This window comes from Delphinus delphis, chromosome 3 (genome assembly GCF_949987515.2).
Source record: "Delphinus delphis chromosome 3, mDelDel1.2, whole genome shotgun sequence".
In the NCBI taxonomy this organism is placed as follows: domain Eukaryota; kingdom Metazoa; phylum Chordata; class Mammalia; order Artiodactyla; family Delphinidae; genus Delphinus; species Delphinus delphis.
This window is the reverse complement of record NC_082685.1, coordinates 13,664,883-13,682,046: the sequence shown is the minus strand read 5'-3', so window position 1 is coordinate 13,682,046 and position 17,164 is coordinate 13,664,883. Positions and strand designations below refer to the sequence as shown.

Sequence of the window (17,164 nt, the reverse complement as noted above, 5' to 3'; positions counted from 1 at the left end):
CTGATGCGGCCAAAAATAAATTAAATAAATAAATAATCTTTTTAAAAAATCCTCAAGAAAATAATAATAAAAAAAACACGCATAACATAAAATTTACCATCTTAACAATTAATAAACTTTTGCATTGTACATTTTTTTCCAAATTTACCTTTCAGTTTTGTTTATGAGTAGTTCTGCTGTAAACATTTTATTTTTATGATTTTCAAACCACAGTTCTTTAAATGTCTCTCTTTTGTGCTTTTAGAGGCCCTTCCACAGTTGGCACAAGTTCTCCCAGGGTTTTTTATTTCTGTTTATTTTTACCCACCTAGGACTTAATTTGGGGATGAAGAGAGAGGTAAGGATTGCCCCAACCTGGGCAATTCGATTGTTCAGTGCTATGTACAGATTTGAAACACTCCTTCCTCCCTGAAAAACATCCCATGTGTGTCGTTTGTTTCTAATTCTGTTCTAATCCATTGCCAACTTTTCTGGCCATCTCCTTGTTTTCGTTGGTATAGCTTTGTGTGCCTTAATAGCTCACCAGGCAGGTTCTTTCTCCTTAATTTTACTTTTTTCCTTCACAAAAAATTGTTTTTATATTCTGATTCTTCTTAGAGTTCTAGAATCTCCATGGAGGGGGCCCAAACACATGCATAAGAAGCGCTGTCAACTTCTGCTTCTGACCAGATATTGGGCTAGAGTCCCAATAAAAACATCTAAGATTGCTGGGTGAAAATAAGTTACGTCTTGATTAACATAATGTAAGAGTTAAGTCTTAATTTCTGGTTGCTCACTGAGCAACCAGAAAATAAGTAACAGTCAGAGGCCAGACCAGTGCAGACAGAAACCCCAGGAGGGAAGCGGCTTTTGTGTTAGACAAGGCAGGTTTGGTCTTCCGTTTTCATGGACCTTCAAGATGGTGTGTCTGATAAGTAAAGACCTCAAAGCATGAAGTAGAAATCAAAATAAGATCTTCCCAAGAATGGAAAGCAAACTTGGGCAGATGACATGGTTTAAAGTAGTCCAGGATGAGTGGGTGTGAAGAAAAGGGAACCCTCTTGCACTGTTGGTGGGAATATAAATTGATACAGCCACTGTGGAGAACAGTATGGAGGTTCCTTAAAAAACTAAAAATAGAACTACCATACGACCCAGCAAATCCACTACTGGGCATATACCCTGAGGAAACCATAATTCAAAAAGAGACATGAAATGCTGATGAAACTGCAGAACACTGTCAGGTGAAATGTGTAATGATTATGGCCAGTGCTTCTTTTTAAAACATTTTATTTATTTGGCTGTGCCAGACCTTAGTTGCGGCACACAGGATCTTTAGTTGCGGCATGTGGGACCTAGTTCCCTGACTAGGGATTGAACCTGGGCCCCCTGCATTGGAGCATGGAGTCTTAGCCACTGGACCACCAGGGAAGTCCCTAGGCCAGTGCTTCTTAAACTGAGAGCCACACAACACATTCTTCAGCATTTTTGAGTTCTGTAGGAGAATTTTTAGTTTTTAATTAGATGCTAATTTAAAAGTTAATACTAGCATATTTCAAATTATCTGATACACTTACTGTCTGTTGAGGAGACAGGCTGAAAAACTGCACTGACAAACAGATCAGAGGAGGGCTCCGTATTTATGATTGCATTTGTGCTGAGGGATCTCCCAAAGAGTTTAGTTTTAAATGTGTTGGTAAGAATGTCCAGCCCTACTACACATCCTGACGGCAAGAAGGTAACACTTATCCCACAACTACTATTACACAACTCTTACTAGTTTCAAATACAGAAAAAAATTTCACTCTTCTTTTTTACAGTGATAATTTGCAACTGAAAACCATTTTCATAGAATAAAATGTTGATTTCTTATTTAGTGACTATGATACTATCATTTGACAATGGTACATAAAAGACCCATACTCAGAAAACTATAAGATACTGATGAAAGAAATCACAGATGACACAAACAGATGGAAAGATATACCACGTTCTTGGATTGGAAGAATCAATATTGTGAAAATGACTATACTACCCAAAGCAATCTACAGATTCAATGCAATCCCTATCAAATTACCAATGGCATTTTTTTACAGAACTAGAACAAAAGTTCTTAAAATTTGTATGGAGACATTAAGGACCCCGAGTAGCCAAAGCAGTCTTGAGGGGAAAAAACGGAGCTGGAGGAATCAGACTCCCCGACTTCAGACTATACTACAAAGTTACAGTCATCAAGACAATATGGTACTGGCACAAAAACAGAAATATAGATCAATGGAACAGGACAGAAAGCCCAGAGATAAACCCATGCACCTATGGTCAACTAATCTATGACAAAGGAGGCAAGGATATACAATGGAGAAAAGACAGTCTCTTCAATAAGTGGTGCTGAGAAAACTGGACAGCTACATGTAAAAGAATGAAATTAGAACACTCCCTAACACCATACACAAAAATAAACTCAAAATGGATTAAAGACCTAAGTGTAAGACCAGACACTATAAAACTCTTAGAGGAAAACATAGGAAGAACACTGACATAAATCACAGCAAGATCCTTTTTCACCCACCTCCTGGAGTAATGGAAATAAAACCAAAAATAAACAAATGGGACCTAATGAAACCAAAAATGTTTGCACAGCAAAGGAGACTATAAACAAAATGGAAAGACAACCCTCAGAATGGGAGAAAATATTTGCAAATGAATCAACGGACAAAGGATTAATCTCCAAAATATATAAACAGCTCATGCAGCTCAATATTAAAAAAACAAACACAATCAAAAAAAGGGGAGAAGACCTAAATAGACATTTCTCCAAAGAAGACATACAGATGGCCAAGAGGCACATGAAAAGCTGCTCAACATCACTAATTATTAGAGAAATGAAATCAAAGCTAAATGAGGTATCATCTCACACAGGTTAGAATGGGCATCATCAGAAAATCTACAAACAACAAATGCTGGAGAGAGTGTGGAGAAAAGGGAACCCTCTTGCACTGTTGGTGGGAATGTAAGTTGATACAGCCACTATGGAGAACAGTATGGAGTTCCCTTAAGACACTAAAAATAGAGCTACCATGTGACCCAGCAATCCCACTCCTGGTCATATACCCAGAGAAAACCATAATTCAGAAAGATACATGCACCCCAATGTTCATTGCAGCACTATTTACAATAGCCAGGACATGGAAGCCACCTAATGCCCATCGACAGCTGAATGGATAAACAAGATGTGGGACATATATACAATGGAATATTACTCAGCTGTAAAAAGGAATGAAATTGGGTCATTTGTAGAGACGTGGATGGACATAGAGACTGTCATACACAGTGAAGTAAGTCAGAAGGATAAAAACAAATATCATACATTAACGCATATATGTGGAATCTATTAAAACGGTACAGATGAACAACTTTGCAAGGCAGAAATAGAGACACAGATGTAGAGAACAAACATATGGACACCAAGGGGGGAAAGTGGGAGGGGGTGGTGGTGGGATGAACTGGGAGATTGTGATTGACATACATACATTAATATGTATAAAATAGATAACTAATAAGAACCTGTTGTATAAAAAACAAAATTTTAAAAAGGGAGACATGTACCACAATGTTCACTGCAGCACTATAACAATAGCCAGGACATGGAAGCAACCTAAGTGTCCATTGACAGATGAATGGATGAAGGAGATGTGGTACATATATACAATGGAATATTACTCAGCCATAAAAAGAAACAAAATTGAGTTATTGGTAGTGAGGTGGATGGACCTAGAGTCTGTCATACAGAGTGAAGTAAGTCAGAGAAAAATAAATACCATATGCTAACATATATGTGGAATCTAAAAGAAAAGTGGGGGGGGTTCTGAAGAACCTAGGGGCAGGACAGGAATAAAGATGCAGACATAGAAAATGGACTTGAGGACACGGGGAGGGGGAAGGGTAAGCTGAGACAAAGTGAGAGAGTGGCATTGACATATATACACTACCAAACGTAAAATAGATAGCTAGTGGGAAGCAGCCGCATAGCACAGGGAGATCAGCTCGGTGCTTTGTGACCACCTAGAGGAGTGGGATAGGGAGGGTGGGAGGGAGACGCAAGAGAGAGGGGATATGGGGATATATGTATAAATATAGCTGATTCACTTTGTTATACAGCAGAAACTAGCACCACATTGTAAAGCAATTATACTCTGGTAAAGATGCTTAAAAAAAATGTCTTTTTAAGATTTATAGATTTTAAATAAATACTTATTGAACACATTAAAAAAAAAAGTAGTCCAGGATGGTGGTGACCCTGGGGGTCTACTGGCAGAAACTTCAACCCCAGTCTTAAAGAATCACCCCAGTCACATCCCAGGAAATTAGAGCCAGAATCAAAACTCACACCCTATCAATGCCAGCAGCAAAGACCTGGTATCTTTAATCCTGGTGTCTTTGCTGTGTTTAATCTTAAAAAGTGAACAAAGAGCAAGAGAGAGTAATATCTGTAGAAGAACCAAATAGAACTAAGAGAAATTAAAAAGCAAATTATCGGGTCAACCATGGATTTGAGATAGCTGAAGAGAAAATTGGTGAACTAGAAGATGGAACTGAATGAATTTCCCAAACATGGGAAGAGAAAAAGATTAAGAGACAGAGGAGAGAGAGCAGAGGCAAACTCTGAAGGGGATAATGGCGGAGAATTGTCTAGAACTGATGAAAAGTATCAATTCACCCGTATTCAGAAAGCCAACAAAATCCCAAGCAGGATATATAAAAAGACAAATGACAGTGCAGGATACCAAAGTCAACAAGAAAACAGACCAAGAGCCAGCTCCTCAGCCCCACAACGTGAAACTCAGGACACAGTGGGGCACCATCTAAATTGCTAATAGAAAATAGCAAGAAGTTCTCACGCAACAGAAACATCTTTGGGTGAGAGAAATGAATACCCTCATTGAAAGAAATTCTGAGGGAATATTTTTTCAGGCAGAAAGAAAATGATCCAGGTGGAAAGGCTGACTTGCAGAAGGAAACAGCAAAAAAGCAGGAAAAACACTGGTGCAGCTAAAGAAACATCACCATCATTAACAAGAATTAGAATGTCCAATAGGTAGGATGAAAACCTAAATGAAATTTAGGCAAAAATGGCCACTAATAAGAGCCGACTGGAGTAAGGTTTTAAAATCTTTGTATTGTTTGAGGGGAGAGTAACATATTGCTTAGCTGAGCAGAGTAGCAATATTAATAGTTACAGTAAATACTAGGAGAATAGAACTAGTCTATAACTTCCAAATTAGTACGGGGGGGGGGGGGAAATTAGAATGAAGAAGAAATAATCCAAAACAAGCCTTCCATAGGGAAGGAGGTAGAAATAGCACAAAATAAGATAATGGAAATACATAAACATTTTCCAGTAATTAAAATAAATGCAAATGGACAAAAACCTCCAGTTAAAAGACAAGATTTTTTAGACTGTATTTTTTTTAAATTCGTTTTATGCTATTTACAAGAAACATCTCAACATGAAGGTGCTGACTATTTACAATAACCAGGACATGGAAGCAACCTAAATGTCCATCAACAGATGAATGGATAAAGAAGATGTGGCACATATGTACAGCGGAATATTACTCAGCCATAAAAAGGAACAAAGTTGAGTTATTTGTAGTGAGATGGGTAGACCTAGAATCTGTCATACAGAGTGAAATAAGTCAGAAAGAGAAAAACAAATAACCGTATGCTATCGCATATATATGGGATTTTAAAAAGCGGTACTGATGAACCTAGTGGCAGGGCAGGAATAAAGACGCAGACATAAAGAATGGACTTGAGGGCACAGTGGGGGAAGGGGAAGCTGGGATGAAGTGAGCGAGTAGCATGGACATATATACACTACCAAATGTAAAATGGATGGCTAGTGGGAAGCTGCTGCATAGCACAGGGAGATCAGCTCGGTGCTTTGTACGACCTAGAGGGATGGGATGGGGGGGGCGGGAGGCTCAAGAGGGAGGGGATATGGGGATATATGTATACGTATAGCTGATTCACTTTGTTGTACAGTAGAAACTAACAACATTGTAAAGCATTTATACTCCAATAAAGATGTGAAAATAAATAAATAATAAATAAATAAACATGAAGGTGCTGAAACTTTGAAACTAAAGGATGGAAAAAAATAAACCTGGCAAATACTAAAGAAAAAATTAAAGCTGATATACCCATACTAATAAAGTTATATGTTTGGTATAGTACTAGAAATAAGGACTATCAAATCAAAACTTTTAATTCACCAAGAAGATGTAACAGTTCCAAACTTGTATGCACCTGATAACAGGGCCTCAAAATAAAGTGAAGAACCACTGGAGGGAATAAGTTTATCTTTAAAAAAAAAAATCTATTAATAGGTTTTCTAACATTGATCCATCCTTACATTCCTAGAAAGAACTCCACTCTCATTTTTATTTTAATAAGTTGTGTATGTGTTGTGGGGAGAGGGGCGTCTGGACTTTTGCACTCAACACTTGGTGGACCTTTCCCTGCCCTTCAGATTTCTGCTGGCTCTGTGTTTCTCATCACCCTCATTTAGCAGCCCAGCATGATGGAACTTCCACCATCTAGGACATCAGGTGGCAAGACGGGAAAGGGACCTGGCAAATCAGGCACCAGCTCCTAAGGGTTTCCACCATGCCACTTCCACTCTCCTTTCATTGGCCAAAGCAAGTGACATGACTCTGCCTAATTCAGAAGCTGAAAGGTATACTCCTCCCTTGTACGTGGAAGGAGGAGAATCAGAAATAGTGGTGAAAATCAATGAATAACCACTGACACATCCCCCCAAAGAGATAGTTTTGTCCTGGCAGGAGGCTGGCAAACTCATTCTGTTAAAAAAAAAAAAAAAACACAGATGATTTTTTTTGGTGTTGTGGGCCATAGAGTCTGTCCAGACGTCAACTCTGCTGTTATAGCTGAACAAATGGAAGTAAATGGCTGAATTCCAATAAAACCTTGTTTACGGAAAGAACCCAGTGGGCTGGATTTGGCTTATGGGCTGTGGTTTGCCAACTCCTGGTCTAGGGCATTAACTCTGACTCTTTCCCATCTGCCTCCTAGAACAATTTGGGGCCTGGAGTTCCCCTCCCCCTCTTTCTCTTCTCTCTTTCTCTTTCCTCTCTGTGCCTCTCTTCTTCCTCTCCCAGTCCCTCCTGACAGCTGTCTGGCCCAGCCTCTGCGGAGCAGGCGCTAAAAATATCCCGTCAGTAGCCGAAACACCTGGGGACCCTGGAGCATGCGGCAGGAGCCAGATGTGCGATCTTGACCTAGGCACCCACTCTCTGCGCTGCCTGCTCGTCGGCAGCCCCTCCCCGATACTCACCCAGAGCCCGATCCGCAACCGCCCCCTGATTTCTCTGTGTTGCTTCAACATCCACATCCTGCCTCCAGGCCTTTGCACCCGCGGTGTCCACTCCCTGGAATGCCACCATCCAGCCATTCATCAGTCAGCACATACTGGATGCTGCCCTTGCGGGGCAAACAGTGTCAAGTAGGGGAGTCAGACACATAGGTGGGGACAACAACCCACAATGACGGGTGTGGTGGGTGGCACGGGGCGCCAGAGGAGCCCCCGAGGCCTGGGGGTCGGGGAAAGCTTCCTGAGGATACAAAGGATTAAGCCAATGTTAGGGAATGACAGAGAGCATGGCTGGCGGAGGGACCCGCAGAGGCAGAGGCTTGGTCTTTTAGAGGAACCGAGAGGAGACAGAAAATTGAAGCTCCCGGAACACTGGCAGGCCGGGGGCAGTGCCGGCCCTACAGCTGCGTGGACACCCCACCGAGCAGTTGGGACTTCCCCTTCAAAGGACTGGGAGTCAGGGAGAGAGGGGTCCAAGCTGGGGAGCTGTGAGCATGCCAGGGTTGGCACTTGGAGTTGGTAGAGGTTCCCAAGGGGACAGAGATGGGGCTGGGGGGACCGGGTCCCTCGTGGGGCGTGGCCAGGGCACTTTTCTGGAAAGATGTGGACTCTTTGAAGGCCACGACGGAGGAGGAAGGGGTAGCCTTTCTCTGAAAGAGCAACGCAAAACCTCTATATCTTCCAAACCCCACCTGCTAGGGGCCCTTCTCCAGGAAGCCCTCCCTGTTCTTCTTCTGGTCCCCACCTCCAGCCCAGGCCCTTCTCTGGCTCTTCCTGACCCACTCCCTTTAAAATGCCACCCTATCCACCAGTGAGTCACCCTCTTGTGCTACCTTCTGGTCTGTAAGCTGGGTTGCTGCTGGCATAGGACAAGGTCGGCACCCGCCTACACAGTATGTGCCATTCCCCTCCCTGGCACATAGTAGGTGCTCAGGAAATGTTGGTTGTGTCCCAGCTTGGCATCACTGGGAATGTGACCTTGGAAATGTTACTTAACCTCTCTGGACCCCACCGACCCCCCACCCCACACACAATCTCAGAAATTGGCCTGAACTTCCAGGGGCTATATTGGAGGTGACTGGACACCTGAGTTTCCTTCCCCAACCCCAGACAGGCCTGTTCTGCATCCTGCCTTCCCCATCTTCACAGCGTCTTTTGGGATCCAAGGTCAGGACAGGTGAGAGCTTAGGCATCAGTGCACCTGGGTCAAGCCCTGCCTCTGACATGTCTTCACTCTCTGACTTCAGAGAGTAGTCTCTTGTCCACCAGCCTTGGTCCCTTCACCTGTAAAACAAGAATCAAAACCCCCTTCCCAGCCTTGCCCCTGGCCCAGGCTTGAGAGAGGCTTGTATGGGGGTATGAATGCAGTTCAGCCCCCACCTGGCTGGTGTGGATGGTGCCGGGCCTCCATGGATCTCCCAGCTTCTGGCACGGAGGGCGCCAAGCCTAACACAATGCCCCAGCCCTGGGGGTTATCACTGGGCTGAAAGGAAGCCAGACCAGAGCTTCCATGCAGGAACTGAGAGCTAAGTTACCAGTCAGATGGGGAACTGGGAAGAGAGCGCTCCAGCTGGAGGGAACAGCTGGAGGGAGCAGCAGGTGCAAAGGCCCTGAAGTGGGACTGATGGTGGTGGGACTGCCGCAAGGGACGTGTGGCCAGACTGGGCTGGCCTGGAGGGCTTGGTGCGGGGGCGGAGGGGGGGGCGGGGGTCTTTACTGAGGGTGCTGGGCACTCAGGCAGGGTTTGGAGCTGGAGAGGCAGGTGATCAGTTTCTGTTTGAAAACCCCTCTGTAGGTACAAGTTAACATCCTGAAGCCACTATACCTGTGCCCCTGAATGGAATAATTAAGCGAATGGAGAGCGGTTGGTGGGAGCTAGGTTTCTCACCACTGGAGTGGGAGGTTACAGACAGGCAAGGGAGGAGGCTAGGAGGATCCATTTGGTAATGGATTAGGCGTAGACATATCTGTATGAACTCATGTTTAACTTAATATAGATACAGTTACATATGGAAATATTTACAGATCTGTGTATATACACAGGTTAGTATACAAACATATATGTCCTTGCTCTGTCAGCCGCCTAGAAGCAACTACACCCCAGTAGTGATGAGCAAACCTACTACCCAGATCTTGGTTTCTAACAGTATTCTCCAATGAAAGGCACCAGGGCTGCTCCTTGGAGAAAGGCTGATTCTAGGACTGGGGCAGGAAATATACCAGATGAGCATTTCGTAGTGACAACATAAGGGAAGTGCTAAAAAAAAAACAAACCAAGGATGCAATGGATGGGGGCATGTCAAAGGGACATGAGAGCCAACTGAATGAGCTTCTGGGGGCCAAAGCTGGAAAAATTTGAGTAGGAAAATCAATAAAGTAGTATTGGATTATAACCCAAAATGTAGAATAAATATCCATGAGTCCGTACTGATATGAATGATTGAATAGATAAATAAATGGGGAGAAGAGACATATTTCCCATCAGAGGAATTCCAAATAATTTTTGCCCTCGAGGTGGGGGAGAGTGAATCCTTATCCCTTAGGTGTGGGCTGTAAATAGTGACTTCCTTCCAAAGGGTACAGCAGGGAAAGGGGGAAGAGACTAACTTGACAGTGGAGACACCTGACAGATGCTACCTCAGCCAGGAGATCTCAACATCAGAGTGAAAATTCACGTTGATGGCATGTGCCCCGGAAGTTTCACTCTGTGATCCTCTCCAAACCCATCCCCCCAGTCTAACCCAGAGAAAAACATCAGACAAATACCAATTGTGGCAAGCATATTATGGCATATAAATGTATCAAATCCATATGTTGTACACATGAAGTTTACACAATGTTATATGTCAAATATAGTTCAACTTAAAAAAATTTTTTTAAATCCTGATTGAGGGGCAGCCTACAAAACACCTGACTAGTTCTCAAAACTGTCAAGGTCATCAATACCAAGAAATTCTGAGAAACTACTTAGCCCAGAGGAGCCTGAGAGACATGATGACATGATGATCCCTAACAGGATCCTGGGACAGAAAAAGGACATTAGGGGAAACTGAGGAAATCTGAATAATGTATGTATTTTAGTTAATAATAATGTCTCAATATGGATTCACTCATTGTGAAAAATGTACCATATTAATGTAAGATGTTAATAACAGGGGAAATTGGGTGTAGGACACACAGGAACTCTCTGTATTAGCTTCACAATAATTCTGTAAATCAAAAACTGCTCTAAAATTTAAAGTTTATTAAGAAAAAAACCCTATAGTTGCCATGGGGAACAGGGATTGTCGGGGGAAGAGGTGGAGGCAACAAGAGGCCCAAGTAGAAGCCCAGGCAGCAACCAGGCTGGAGATGACTGGGCCCAGGCCACTGCAGGGTACAGGAAAGTTAGCAAATTGGGGGTGTTTCAGAGACACAGGGCCAGCAGGACCAGTGTGGATGATGAAGGGAAGAGAAGGCTCTCAGGATCTCCCAGGCCTCTGGCCAGCCTCCTGAGCGGCCTTTCTAAGCTGGGGAGGCTGGTGGAGGAGCGGGCCTGTGGGCAGGCAGATCAACCAGGAGTGGAGGTTTGAATGGAGGACTGGCAGGTGCTGTATAAATCTCATTTTATGAGGACTCACTTGAGGGCGACCGGACCCTTTCAGACTTGTGACATGACAACATTCTTAAGGATGGTTCTCCCCACCTCTGGGACCAGATCCTGAGGCTGCCCTTATAAGGCTGTGGACTTGCTCTGTGGCCTGCAGGAGCCTTCTCTGAGCCTCAGTTTCCCCATCTGTAAAATGAGGATCAATAATGTCCCGCTCACAGGCTTGTAGAGGGAATCAAATGAGTCCTTCTCAATGCTTGGCACACATTGGGAGCTCAATAAACTATAGTCACCCTTCCCACCCAATCTCAGGTGAAAGGAGCGGGACCTGTCGCTTTAAATTATGGAGATTTTTAAAAAAAGGAGCCGCTTCTCCGACTCAGCCAATCAGCGCGCTGGGCTGGCGGAGCTGGCCTCCTAAATGGTCCAATGGCTCGCCGCGCGCTCTCAGAGCCCGCCCCTGCCTCCAGGCCGCCGCGGAGGTGGGGACTCTCCAGGCCACGCCCCAAAGGCGGAGCCAGCTGGCGGCCGCGCCGCACCGCGGAGGGAGGGAGGGAGGGAGGGAGGGGAGGGGAGGGGCGGGGCGGGCTCGCGTGTCAGCGACCGAGCCGCAGGTGGCGGCGGGCGCGGGGCTCGGCCCGAGCTCGGGAGGTAAGTGCTGTCCACCGAGACACCCCCGAAACCCCCTGGCCCACGCAGCCCCCCATGCGCACCGCGCCTGGCAGCCCGGCGGTCCCGGGGGTCAAAGGCGCGGCGGGGTGTGAGGGATGGAGAACAGGGGGTGGGGGGGCTGCGCAGTGGGCTCCCCGTCCTTCCCCCCGCTCCCTCGTGATAATCGGGGATCCGCGGAGGGAGCTAGAGACCCCTCCCAAATCCTCCATCTCCTGGCCTAGAACTGGAGCGTACAGCGGGGCAGCTATGAAGCGAGACCCCTCCCCAGATCCCTTTATTCTAAGCCTGGATCTGGGTCTAGGTTCCGGGGCAGAGATGGGGACGCCACTCTCCCTCCGGCCTGGGACCCAGGACAGCCGAAATGGGTCCCAATTTCCCTTTTCCCAGCTCTGGCCTGTAGACCCCTGGGGACCAATATGAGGAACCCCTTTTCTCTGCTATGAACCCCGATCTAGGCCTGGCCGAGGAGCTGGGGGTCCCCTGGTCCCTCCTCTAGAGTGTCCTTTTCCAGCCCCCCCGAGCACAAGGATGGGCGGTGGAGGGGCCTTTCACTGGCGTCCTCTGCAGGGACCCCAAGTTTGGAATTCTAGCGAGGGGTCAGTGTGGGGTCCCTTGCCTGCCGGGCCAGGCTTAGAGAGACTTGGAGCATGGACTTGGTGGTGGTCCCTGCTTCAGTGGGGTTGGGCAGCGAGCATCTGTTCCCAGGGATTAAAATAAATCGTAAATTAGGATCTTGCTGGAGGCTGGCTGCAAGTGAAGTGCGGAGGAGTGTTGGGGGGTGGGTGGCCCCTCCATCTGCCTCAGATCCCAGAATTTGCCTGCCCCAGCCGCAGTGGGGACCTGGAGGTGGCTTTGGATGGACCTGACTCACTGTTGACCTTGGGCAGGTGACAGACCTCCCTGAGCCTTGATTTTTTTTTTTTTTTTTTTGAAAGTGGGCTTTGGAGCCTGTATTCTACAGATTCTGAAACCCACCCACCCCATCTTTTGCCAAATGTAACTCCACCCTTTTGCTAAAGATGTTGGTGGTTGGAGGAGAGAGAGCAATAGGTTTGGAGATCTCCCCATATGCCTTGCTGGCCTCTGAGCCTCAGTTTACTACACTGCAAAATGGGTTGATGTCACATTCTGGCATTGCTGGAAGGGTTGCTCTGCCAGACAGTAAAACATATTGCCAAGCTGCCATCATCAGAACAGGGGCTCCTCCACTCTGGTCGCACCCACTGGACTGCCCGGGGCACAGCCTGACCCACATACCTTCACCCACACCAGGGGCAAAGCCGGTACCTGGGCAGGATCCTGGGCAGGAGGAGGTGGGAGGCACTGGGCCAGTCTAACCCCTATCCCTTGGGGCTCTTTCCCTGTGGTGGGACTGGGAGTCCAACGCTCCCGGGTTCAAACCCAGCTCTCCTGTGCATGGCTTTGCCCCTCTGCACCTTGATGTGTTCTTCTGTGAAATGGGCTGAATCGCCCTTGGAAGATCAGAGCAGACTGTGAGAATGGGAGTGCTGCAAGTGCAGACATGATCATTATAATACTACAATCATTATCATACAATATTATAATTATTATAATATTGTAATTATAATACTAAATACATAAATGTAATTATAATACTAAATACTAAATACATAAATGGGGTCAACAGCTGACTCGGGTTGGGGCAGGGGTAGGAGAGAGGGAAGTCTGCAAGAGTATTGCCTGCTGTGTCTCCAGAGCTCGGTAGTCAGGTACACAGTTGGTGCTCAATAAGTGTTTTCCAAGTGAAGTGATGGAGAGGGAGGAGACCAGGGCGGGAGGACTGAAAAATTCCTGAGCCTAAGCTCAGATGCCGTTCACAGCCCAGTCTGTGTGACATGGGGCCGGTGCCTCAGTTGTCTCATTGGGGTAATGGCTGAGATGAGACACTGCTTCCAAGTGCCATTGTGAGAATCAAGCCAGATTGTGTAAATGGGCACAGCCCTGGTGGTCAGCCTTAGAGGGGAGGAAGCACATGACAGAGCTGGTCCTTGAAACAGCATAGCCAAGCGGCCAATCACAGGAAAGGAAGAGAAAACCCCAAACTGGCCCTACTGTGAGCAAATTAGAGTCCAAGGGGGAGCAAAATGATATCCTGTTTCGCAGAACCTTAGAGGCCCAGAGAGGTCAGGGGCAGCCCAGGGCCACCAAGTGAGAGGTCAGGAGCTCCAGACAACCCATCAGGAACAGGAGCCCTGCCTTCTTTGCTGACTTGGTTCCTGTCTTGTTTTATCTGCTCCGAGACCTGCTCTAATTCTGAACCGGCAAGAAGCCCCAAGGTTTTGGGAATTGGTGCTGGGGAGGGTAGATCTCTGGGCAGCACCCAGAGCCTGTGTCAGCCACCTCCCGGAAGGACTCTTCCCCAATTCCAGCAGCCAGAGGATGGGGACATCCAGGTCCACTGACAACCTGCTGTGTGACCTTGGGCAAGTCCCTGTCCATCTCTGGACTTTGCCCTGGCTCTCTGGAGGCTGGGAGACCTGGGTTCACGCAGGGCTGACTTCATCAGACACAGTGACCACCGTGTCTCAGGCACAATATTTTAGGGGTCTGTAAAGGTGTTTTAACTTCTTTTAAAATCAGAAGGGGAAAAAAAAACAAGCTTTGGGGTCAAAGCAAACATTTAATATATGGTATTAATATATTCGTCTCTATGCCAAATGTAATTGTAAAATATAGTTTAAATTCTCTTTTTTTATTGGAGGAAGGGGCCCATGAAAGCAAAAGTGCCTCTGGCCTATGAACGTCCTCAGGCGGCCCTAGGTTCGAGTTTTGGTGCTCCCATTCATGGGCTGTGCAACCTTGGGCAGGTGGACTCCCCTCTCTGAGTCTTGGGTTCTCCCCCAGTGAAGCAGGCATCATTGGTCCCCCTCAGAATGGTGAGGTGTGGAATGTTTAGCCCAGGGTTGGTGCTCAATTTGTGGGTACTATTATTTCACAATTGTTGTCAAGATTATTTGCTTGGTAATAATAGCCCCGGCTAGGGGCCTCAGTTTATCCGCCCAGGACCTGCACGGTGCCAGGGAGGTCCCATGGGTGCTGTCTGGAGGGGGAGGGGAGGTGGCTGTTGGGCCGTGGGCGGGGCAGGGTGAGCTTCCTGTCCCCCAGGCACAGGGGCCTCTGCTTGGTGCTAACGGAAGTGGCAGGGGCCACGTGGCTCTCTCCTGGTGCCTGCCCCAGCTGACAGGGGCTCTGGCCCCATTCACTGTCTGGTGAGTTTGAGCCCAGGCCAGGAGGCCCCCACTGTCCCTCCTTGCCCCGCTCAGGAGCAGAAGGGATACCGTTCTACCTGGCCCGGGTTTCAGGAGAAACAGTAGGTGTCACTTCCTGGGCTGGGCTGGGGCCTGCGCAGGGCCACCCTTTGCTCTGCCACCCCGACCCCCATTACGACTCTTGAGTGGCGGGAGGGATGGCAGGGTGGTCGGGGGAAGATGGAGATCCAGAGCCATGTGTGGAAGTTTCGAACAGGAGTTCTTTTGCAGACAGGTCAGGGACAAAATCATAGTGACCTGGGGCCAGTGAGTGACCTCTCTGTGGCTCAATTTCCTCATCTGTAAAGTTGGGATTGAGCCTTGCGGTGTGGTTGTGAAGGCTGAATGAATGTGTGGTACCTGTGAAGAGCTGGGCACAGCGCCACACACACACTCGTGCTCAGTGTATGTTGGGGGAGGGGCAATCTAATGGGAGTTGTAAAAACAGTAGCAAGATGCTTGGTTTCTGGAGAACTTGGGCCCGGTGGCTCCTAGGATCCTCCAGAGCAGCACTGTCTAGCAGAACTTTATCTGCGCTTTCCAGTTGGGTGGCCACCAGCCCCATGTGGCTCCTGAGCCCTGGGAACAAGACTGGCACAACTGAGGAACTAGGGGTTTAACTGTATATAATTTTATTTAGTTTAAAATTAAGTTGCCACATGGGACTAGTGGTTCCCTTATCAGTTAGCATAACTCTAAGGGATTTGGAGATGCTCAGGGTCTAGGTCATGGCCAGGAACTAAGAAATGAGATGGGAATTTAGGGCTTTTCCCCCTTGGGATGTCAGCTTAGCATATCCCCAGCTGGACTGGGTTTCCTCAGGGGCTACACTAGGAGCTAGAGTTTCTCAGGGGCCCCAGCATCACCCAGCACAGGGTGGTGGTCGGGAATGTTTGTTGAATCAAATAATTGTTTGCCTGGTGAACACCTATTCATGCTTTAAAACCCCAACTTCCACGCCCCCTCCTTTAGTCCAGGTCCCCCAGTCCTTGTTCCTCCATTTGGTTCAGCTTTGACCCTGCAGGACTGGGGTATCTGTGTTCAGCTCTGTTTTCCTAGACTGAGGGCTCCTCAGGAAGCAGGCCCAGGGCTGAATCATCTCATGGACCCTGGTATTGTCCTGGCCAGGTAGGCACATGGTGGGTGCTGGGTGACTTACAGAAGTCAAGTGACCAGGGGCTAGCTGATAATGGGTCGAATTAATCTCACTTTCAAGATTAGAAAACTGAGGCTCAGAAAGGGGCAGCCTTGTCCAAGGTCCTTGCTCAGTCCTTTCCTGGTGAGGCCCAGGGAGCTTTCCCATCCTGCAGTCACCAGCCCCGTCCCTGCTGCTACTGTGCCTCCTGGGCTCCCAGCTGCTGCTGAGCTGCCTGCGGGGTCATGAATTATGGATGAGGCTTGCGGGCTCCAGTGACAAGCCCAACCTCAAGTACATGCCAAGGACACCAAGTGTCCCTCCCTCCTCTGGTGGCTTGGCCCTGCCCCCTCTGCAGGGAGGCCTGGGGTCCTCCAGCAAGACCCCTTCTAGGCATTCCCTCTTGTTTTGCAGATGGGGAAACTGAGGCACGGAGCTGGACAGTGACTCAGATACCAGGTGAACATATTGGCTTCCAGGGGGTAGGGTTGGGACTCATAGGGGCACCAGTGTCAGCTGGGTCACCATGGCGAGGGATGAGCTGTCCATTACAGGAGTGTGCATGACATGGAGACTGTTGTAGAGGGATTCAGGAGACCCCGAGGGAACCTTAGGGGCACTTCAAGGACCCCGACTGCCATGTGGCCGATCACAGTCCCAGTGTCCACCTCTCACCAGACCCTCTTCCCACAGGAGCTGCCCAGCGTGGGGCTGAGTGCTCAGGTTGGGACTCAGCTGGCACGAGTGCAAATCCACTGTCATTTCCTGGCTGTGTGACCTTGGCAAGTAGCTTCCCCTCTGGGCAGGGCTCAGTTTTTCCATATGTGAAATGGCCTAGAGCTTTTCTACCCATCCCTGACCATGAACTCCTATTCATGCTTTAAAACCCCAACCCCTATGCCCCTTCCTCTAGTCTAGGCTCCCCTAGCCCGTATCTCTTCATTTAGTCTGACCCAACAGGGCTTGGGCATCTGTATCCAGCTCTGTCCCCCTAGGCTGGGGGCTACTTGAGGACCATGCCCAGAGCTGTATCATTTCAGGGGCCCTGGCATACTCCCAGCCTTGGGGTTTTTGGTTCCTTCTCCATCCTCTTTCTCCCTCCTCCACAAGGAGAGCAGTTGGAATTT

General features: G+C 47.6%; 1 long non-coding RNA gene across 1 annotated transcript; it reads left to right on the top strand.

Annotated features, from left to right (window-relative positions):
• The first annotated feature begins 11,564 nt into the window (after positions 1-11,564).
• On the top strand, positions 11,565-16,822 carry LOC132421847 (uncharacterized). The gene is made up of 3 exons (XR_009518782.1): positions 11,565-11,612; positions 16,452-16,496; positions 16,731-16,822. It is a non-coding gene; the product is annotated as an uncharacterized lncRNA (long non-coding RNA).
• Positions 16,823-17,164: the final 342 nt, after the last annotated feature.